Raw genomic sequence first — 8,889 nt, forward strand, 5'->3', positions numbered from 1 at the left:
GTATGGGCAAAGGGGCCTGGCCCATTAATACTAAGTGAAATAACTCAGGGTTCTAGAGAAGTTAAATACGTGGGTGTCCTCAGATTTAAACAGCCACTTTGAAAGAAAAACATATTAAAAGAAAATTTGGTTTTAGAAAGTGGGAAGGATGTGAAACTGAAATTCCTTTTAGAGAACCATTTCCCAAGTAATTTGGGGGTTTTCATTTGTTTGTTTGTTTTTAATCTTGTTATGGTTTCTAAGGTATATATAGACTTAAGCTAAATGACTTGGATTATTGCATTTCCAAGCTGTTCACAGCTCACTTCTAAATACGATGAATAAATCCTAGAACGATCATGAAAGGAGTTTCAAAAATGATAAAACTATGTGAGATTTTTTAAATCTCAAGAAAAAAGAAAATAAAAAGTGAAAATGGGCTCATCGGTCTCTACTCCCTGATTCTGATATAATTATAACTTTTTGAAAAAGTTTTGCAAATTATGCTCATGGCATGCTCGGCATCTCACAACTCTCTTGTGGTGAAGGGAAAATGGTCTTTTGTAAAGTATAAATTCTACTATTATACTCATTCAATTGCTTGTGCCTTCTAGAAATTTTTTTGTGCCAGAAACTGTCAGGGACAAAGGATACAAAAATTTGTAAGGCCTACACCTGCCTCTGGGAAGTCTCAGTATAATGGGATGAAGAGATGTTTAAATACATCCTTGCCGTCACTGCATTAGGAGTATGCCCTAGATTGGCGGGGGTAGGAGAAAGGTGTGACCAATTTCACTACCAATTAAATTTAACAAGATACCAGCTCTATTTTTTAATGGAAATAGTTTCAGCTATTTTGCGTTTTATTATAATGTTTGCTATTGGGTTTTGGTAAAAAGAATCTATCATACTTAAACAGTTTCCTTTATTTCTAAATTACTTGGAATTTTTATTAGAAATGACTTTAATTTTACGATGGCTTTCAGGCATCTATTGATATAATCATTGACTTTCTTCATTTAATTTGTTGATGTAATAAATTACATTGATAGATTTCCTAATATTGAACCACCCTTATGGTCTTAGAATAAACTCTACTAAGTCTATATTATACAGTTCTCATAATATGCAGCTGGAATCAATTGGTATACGCTATACAGAATTTTTATATCTATATTCGTATAGAAAATTATAGTTTTTCCTTTTTTATAATCTATTGATCAACTTTTAGTATTCAAGTTGTGCTAGCTTTATAAAAAGAATCAGGAAGCCTTTGCTCCTTTTCTATGGTCTGGAATAATTTGAATAACATTGAATTTTTTTATATTAAAGGATAGATAAAATTTTGAAAAACCTATATATGTTCTTTCTTTCACAACTCATCTCTCAATTTGGAATAGAAGAAATTTCAGGAGACTACAGAATGTATACATTATTTCAGGAATTGTTTAGTCATTCTATAGATGCATTTGTCATAGGTTGGATTTTCTGAAATAGACTGCGTGATGGAGACCTGAGTGCTCGGAATTTATTGGGAAGTGCTCTTGGGAGCACTGACCTGTAGAAGAGTGGAGGAAGCAGGATGGAGCATGGAGAGGGAAGCTGAAAGGAGTAGGGGCACTAGAGCTAGGATGGCCCTCCAGGGTTGTCCTTCGTATTATCCAGTGTTCTCCAGACAGACAGAACCAACAGAAGATACATGTATCACCTACCTCCAATAGGAAGGAAAGATAGCTAGATAGATGGAGATTTATTTATTATAAGGAAGAATTGGCTCATGTGATTATGAAAGCAAAGAAGTCTGCAAGCTGGAGGTCCAGGAAAGCTGGTGGTGTAGTTCTGGACCAAGAAGGTCTGAGACCCAGGAGAATTGATGTTGTAAGTCCCAATCCAAGAGCAGGAAAAGACTGATGTCCTAGGTCAGCAATCAGGGAAAGAGAGAGAATTCTCCGTTCCTCCACCTTTTTGTTTTATCCTGACTCAACAGACTGGATGATGCCCACCCACACTGGGAAGAGTAATCTAGTTTCCTCAGCCCACCAATTCATATGCTAATGTCTTCTAGAAACATCCTCACAGACAGAACTGCCAGTGGGCAGGGAATCTCACCTTGGGTGAATCAGCTCCTGCAGGCCAAGGACAAGTCTGCGGGAGAGACTCAACTGTGAGCTATCCTCAGCCAACACTTGCAACGATCGAGGGAATGAGCACATGTTGGTCCTGAATGGGTGGGTCTGAGTGGTGCACCACTATATCCACTGCACTTGCTTTAGTTGGACTAAAACTTTCACTTTGTCCGCTTAGAACAAATATTAGCATGAATCAATAATTTCCAGGTTTTCTAAAACTTCCTTATGCCTTTATGGAAACTATCATCTCACAACTGTATCTGGAAACTTGGATGCTCAGTGGACTTTAGCATGGTAATTTTCAAAGACGACCACTATAAGTACATGAACAATTTTTCCAGTTGGCAAATACAATAATTTTTGCATTCAGGAATGAGAAGTTTTGGCCTCTCGGATGAGAGTTTCTCTCCTCACAACTTCATCTCATCTCACAAGTATACAGCAGTCATTGTAAAATGTCTGCAATTTGTTATACTATTGCTTTAACATTTCCTGCTTCATTGATCAAATAATGTTCTTCAGGGTTACAGAATTCCATATAATATTGTGCCACCTAATGTGTCCATTTTTTTAAGGTAAACTGTATGAAAATTTGATATTTTATATCTATCTTATTTACTCAAGAAAATCACATTTCTTACCCTACTATGAGAACATTATTTATTACCCGGGGGTTCAATGTTCTCTAAGATTTGCTCTCTATCTAATTAGTTTTATAATCCAATGTCCTAACTCATGCCTTCCCACCTACCTCTCCCCTAACCTGAATCAAGCTAGGTGCAATGTGCTTATGTACACTGTAATATATTTCACAAGTGCTGTCTTGATCTACTTTTGAAGTCATATCTAAAAATTCTCAATTCCACTTCATGGGCAGTTTGCTAAGCTGCACACCAAACACTTTGCTTACCAGGCTCCCACTCTCCAGGGCCACTAGGCATACACGCCAACCGCACCCCCTTATGAGGCTTCCACATTCCCAGGCCAGGTACTAAACAATTAAGGAAAGCCTCTATGCTCCAGAGCCATGTAATTATTCAAATTAGTCAATCCTCTAGGAAGCCTGCAAAACCTAGTTACCACACCCACTCTGCTTGCTATGCACAAACCCCACCCAGAGCTTAGCTTGTGTTACCCTGTCCCCTGGTGCAACCCTTTGTGTGGCCCTACAAACAGCCTTCTCTCCTTGTAGCTGTAAGTAACAAAGAGCTCTGCCTTTCATCTACTCCAATGTCAGTGTATTGTGCCCAGCCACCAAAAGAATCTTTAAGTTTGATAACACACACTCTTTTGCTTGTGCATTCGCTTCTCCGCCTCCAGACATTTACTTATCCTGTTTTCCCCTAGTGTGACATCCTACTACCTGCCCTTCATCCTCAATTGTGAATAGCCTGTCATTTTTATTCAGAGGGAGATCTGAAATTCTGTTTGCAGGGACACATTTCCATGTCTATGTTCCTCATCTGTCCTCTTGCCTTTCTTTGGGCCACTGTTAAGGCACACATCCCTTTGTTTTATATTACAGTGCTTTATGGGCAGATCTGTTGTCTTTACCATTTAATGCAGTATCTGAAAACACTACAGTATTTTAGTTTCTTTGACTGCCCCACAGTCTCTGGCATGAAGTCTATTATAAGGCAGCGCCCTCAACACATGTTTATTGAATTCACTTTGTTGGAGCGCTGCTATGCAACTTCAATCCTGGCTGAAAGTGACAAGCCACGTGCCTGCCATTCTGATGCTCCTTTCTTCTGCCCCACTCTGGTGCAAAGTGGAAGGTTGCAGGGGTGCAAATGAAGAGGATGGAGGGAAAGCAAATGCTGAAATGAAGGTCTACAGTTCCTGCCCCAGTGGAAAGGGGTAAATAGAAGCAAAGCAAAAAGAACACTAAATGACCAAAATACTTCATGACAGTTTCCTTATAAGGACACACAGAAGGTGAACAACAAATATCTGTTGAATGTAACAACCAGGTTTCAGAACCCTAAATTGACTGTTCCAGGATTAGATCACAGATCGTTTGAGTTGCATGAATATGGAGGACCACACTGGACCAAAATTTTTCCTATTGCAGTTAATCTGCTTCTTTGAATTATTCACATGGTAATTAAGTTCACTTGGCCCCTAATTGCATAAGATATTGTTTTAAAGACAAAACTCTTTTTTCTTTATAATTCATGAGTTGTGGGATTTTTTTTTTCCCCTGGAAGATTCTTTGAAGTCTTATTCTAAAATAGTTTCTTGAGTTAAAAAGAAAAAGAAAAGAAAACATCTAATAAAATGTTCTCTCTTGAATTACAATTAATTTAAGATACAGGGTGCTTAACAGATATCTCTAAGGAAAAGATGATTTGGTTTTGTTTTTAATGCAAAGTACTATTTGCACTGGCAGATTTGTGTAACTACCACATGGCTAATTAAATGAATTTAATGACAAAAAGCATGTATATTCAAAGTAATAAAAAGCTACACTGAATGTGGACAGCTCTCAGCCTGGCTATCCTTTCTGTTCTCCTTCTCTCAGTGTGTCTGTCTGTCTGTCTGTCTCTCTCTTTTTCCTCTTTCTCTCTCTCCCTACCTCTACCTCTAAAGGCCTCTCTCTCATTCCTTACTTTCTTCCTATTACCTACTCTTCTCCCCATCCTGTAGTCTAATTCTGGAGGCAGCCAATCAAATATGCTCAGCTCATGACCATCTGATCTACTGAACCCTATCATTTTTCAAGGTCATCTCCTGGGTTTGGGCTGCCTTAAGTCTAAAGCACACTCCGGATCCAGACCTTCCCTGCACAAAGAACAATCCAGTCCTGCTCTCCCAAGTCATGGCTGTTGACAAAGCAGTTGAAACTAGAAAGGGATGCTGAGTGACAGACAAATTCAGCCAACAATCATTCTTATCTTCCATTTTTCCATGACGGAAAATAGGAGCTGAAAACTTACAGTGAGTCTAGGTTTCAAAAATTTATAATTGGGACTTCCCTGGTGGTCCAGTGATAAAGAATCCACCTTACAATGCAGGGGATGAGGGTTCGATCCCTGGTCAGGGAACTAAGATCCCACATGCTGCGGGGCAGCTAAGCCAGTGCACCACAACTACTGAGCTCACGCACCTCAACCAGAGAGCCTGCTTGCCGCAAACTACAGAGCCCACGCACCCTGAAACCCGTGCACCACAACTGCACAGCCCACGTGCCCTCGAGCCGGCACACCACAAATAGAGAAGAGAAAACCCACACGCCACAACTAGAGAGAAGCCCGTGCACCACAACGAAGCGCCCATATGCCACAACGAAAGATCCCGCATGCCTCAACTAAGATCCCGCGTGCCGCAACTAAGACCCAACGCAGGCCAAAATGAATAAAGTAAATAAATAAATAATTAATAAACCTTTAAAATAATTCTAATCAAACTGCACAAATCTTGGTCTTTGGTTTGGACTTTGGCAGGACTTCAGGATGAGTCAAACCAATGGATATTTAATAACCATCTGTTTCTTCCCAGCACTTAGCCTCATGTTCGAACACGTCTAGAAAACAAGACAGAACTCCAGAACTGTACAAGAGCTTAGGAATTCTTTTTATGCTATAAAGGAGAAAAATTGAAACCTGGAAAACTTGGATTTATGTAGAAGACCTGGCTCTTGCCTTAGAGAAATTTTTTTTTTTTTTTTAAAGAAGATGTTGGGGATAGGAGTTTATTAATTAATTTATTTATTTTTGCTGTGTTGGGTTTTCGTTTCTGTGCGAGGGCTTTCCCTAGTTGTGGCAAGCGGGGGCCACTCTTCATCATGGTTAGAGAACTTTTAAACCTAGTTCATGATACAAGACATAGTCCTTGACACAGCTTTTTTAAAAAAAAAAACTCTGAGCAAACTTTAATCGATTGCTACATTGATTAAATTTTGAAGCTGGAAAGAAACATCATGAAAACAGCATCTCACATAAGGAGATCCAACATAGCACAGTGGTTTGGAGCCAGGCTTAGGCTGGGTTTGAATTCGGGCTCTACCACCTACTTGCTCTGTAACTTGGGTGAGTCACTTTACCTCAGTATCTTCATCCATGAAATGGGAATAATAATAATAATACCTGCCTTACAGGGCTATTTGGAGGACTAAATGAGTTAATATTAATAGCACATTTAGAGCAATAGTTGCTCTTATTAACAGTGTTATGACTCCAGATATCATTGTGGAGGGAAATCCCTCTCACAGAGAGATGAGTTTGATGGCTTCTGGCATAAACCAGAAAGCCTATGATGAGGTGTGAATTCAGGACCACGCAATAAGGAATCCCAGGCAGTGCACCAAAAGAGGGATAAATACATGGTAACTGAGCAGCTCTAGGGGCTGAAATAGAGTGAAGAATTAAAGGTGAGCCCACGAGTCTTTAGCAATTTTGGAGAAATAAATGTTAAGCACTAGACAGTGTATGTTTTCACAACTTTGGAATGAAAATAGCCTTTAACATCATTTATCTAAGACACCCATCCCCACAAAGATTCACAGATTCCACCACTTCTCATTATCTCTCACAGTCTCTCACTCTCAGGGTTCAGTATTACTTGGTTCTTTTCATTCCTCACTTGCACATCCAACAACATCCTCATCAAAAATTCCCCTAGGTGTCTTTTTGCCTCCCAGCTTACTTTGCTCACTCCATTTCCCTAAAATTCCCACTAGTTCCCACCACACCTGGCAGAATCTGTATTACAGGTGTCAGAATAACCACATACAGTGTCACCACACTTGACTGCACAATGACCCAGCAGAGAGTGTTAAAATCCCATCTCAGTGCCCCCTAGTGTGGTGTTGAGACTGCAGCGTGTGCATGTGTGAAGCAAGATGTGAAGCAAGAAGCTTTCTTACCTCCAAACACAAGACTTGGTGTATGAGCCACTGCTTCGATCCTCCCCTCCACTCACTTTATGCATCCCCTCTGAAGCTCTCTTTTCAAAAAAAACCATTGGGAGATGGGGCCCAGCCAGGGATCTGTGAGGATCAAAGGAAAGTACAAAGGTGAAATTTGCCTACAGCCCTTTTCCTGTTTAAGGGGCCAGTCTCCCACAGGCTTCGTTCTCTTCATATTTCTCTTTCTTTGTCTTTCCCTACTTACTGAATTTGTTCCTGTATAGTTAGAAATAAATGCATAAATCCAGAAAATGAAAAAAAAAAGAAACATCTAGTACAAACCTTTAATTTCTATGGATTATGAAATATAGGTCCAAAGATGTTTAAGCGACTTTCTCAAAGGCCCCAACTTTCTATATTCATCACAGATGTGAAAACAGCTTATTATCCTCTATTGCTCAGAATCTAGTACATACTGGCCACCATAAACTTACTGTATGACATCTCAAACTATCTCACAACCACCCCATGAAGTGGATATTATTATTCCCTTTCTACAAATAAGGAGTCTGAAGCTCAGAGAGGTGATCTATCTACTAAGAGTCACTCAACTAGTAAGTAGTGGAGATGAGTTTTAAGCCCAGGTCTTCCAACTCTTGCCATTATATTGAACTTCTACCACTTCTAGTGCCAGGACGTGGCTGGACTTAGGTCAATATCTACATATTCTTTTCTCCTATATCTGTACATCATTCAGGACTCTTATTCATTTGTGTAATTTTTCATTTGATCGGCATTGTCAACATATAAAATGAGAGTGCCTGGATACTGGCCACTCCCTCCAGTGGCCCTTGTCTCTTTTACAATCCAGCCACTCTTTGTTGGAATTCTGTTGGCATTCGTTAAATATGCTTTGGTCTACAAGTAACAAATGACCCAGTTCTCAGAGGCTTAAACCATGAGGGTAGTTGAATTAGGCTGGTATGGGCTCAAAGATTGGTGAGAACAATTCAGAATTGGCTAGTTTCATTTTACTATGCCCTTCACTTACTACCAAATTGGCAAAAATATTTTTTAAATGTACACGAACCCAGGGAGACAAGTTAGTAATTCTCCAATGCCTCCCCTCCCCTATTTCTCAAGAGTATTTCCAAATTTGGTGTCAAAGGATGGTGCCAATACAAGGAAACCACTAACTTAGAGGAAATCAGAATTGTCTGCTCACTGCCATTTAGCTGGGAGAGAGGGTAACTACCACACAAAATGGTCTGCCCTGCTATCATATAAGGAAATTCTTGCTGCCCCAATTAGTTATTTCCATGTTCTATTTCTCACTGCATTATCAAACCTACAATATCTTACCCAAGAGCAACCATGGTGTAAGTCAGCAGATCAATAATGTCTTCCAAAAGCCAGACTCCAAACAAACCAGACTTTTTACAAAATTAAACTCTATCAGTCTCTACATATATGCTTTTTATCTCTTGTTTGTCACTTCAAGGTCACACGTGCTGCCCCATACAGATCCAATCATCACTTCATCACACCAGCATACCGAGCAGGGGAAAATGGGCAAAGGGGACAAACTTCCTTCTGTAAATCCTTGCATTTTATCTGAACAGGAAAATATTTCACAAATGCTCCCTAGCAGACTTCCTACTGACAGGTTATTGGGCAGAAATGAGTCACATGATCACTTCTGGCTGCAGTGGTGTCTGGGAAAATCTGACAAATGGGAAACAAGCTCCATGACTCACTTAGACATGTGAGTCAAGGCTGACTCAATCCTTAGGCAGGGCACTTGACCTTTCTGACCAAAATGCAGGTTTGCTTAACAAGGAAGTTGAGGGGAATGGCTGTTGGTTACATACTAACAATGTCTGCCATACAGACAGTACATATAGCATGACTAACATTTTTTTGCATGATTTA

The 8,889-nt window shown here is 39.7% G+C and overlaps 1 long non-coding RNA gene across 1 annotated transcript in view; it reads right to left on the bottom strand.

The window, feature by feature from the left end:
- Positions 1-8,548, bottom strand: part of LOC137227034 (uncharacterized) — a 136,415-nt gene extending 127,867 nt beyond the window's left edge. The window contains exons 1-2 of the long non-coding RNA XR_010944661.1: positions 8,320-8,548; positions 6,976-7,098 (exon numbers count right to left, since the gene is read on the bottom strand). This is a non-coding gene — a long non-coding RNA (uncharacterized lncRNA). The remainder of the gene's footprint in view (positions 1-6,975; positions 7,099-8,319) is intronic.
- Positions 8,549-8,889: the final 341 nt, after the last annotated feature.

This window comes from Pseudorca crassidens, chromosome 7 (genome assembly GCF_039906515.1).
Source record: "Pseudorca crassidens isolate mPseCra1 chromosome 7, mPseCra1.hap1, whole genome shotgun sequence".
In the NCBI taxonomy this organism is placed as follows: domain Eukaryota; kingdom Metazoa; phylum Chordata; class Mammalia; order Artiodactyla; family Delphinidae; genus Pseudorca; species Pseudorca crassidens.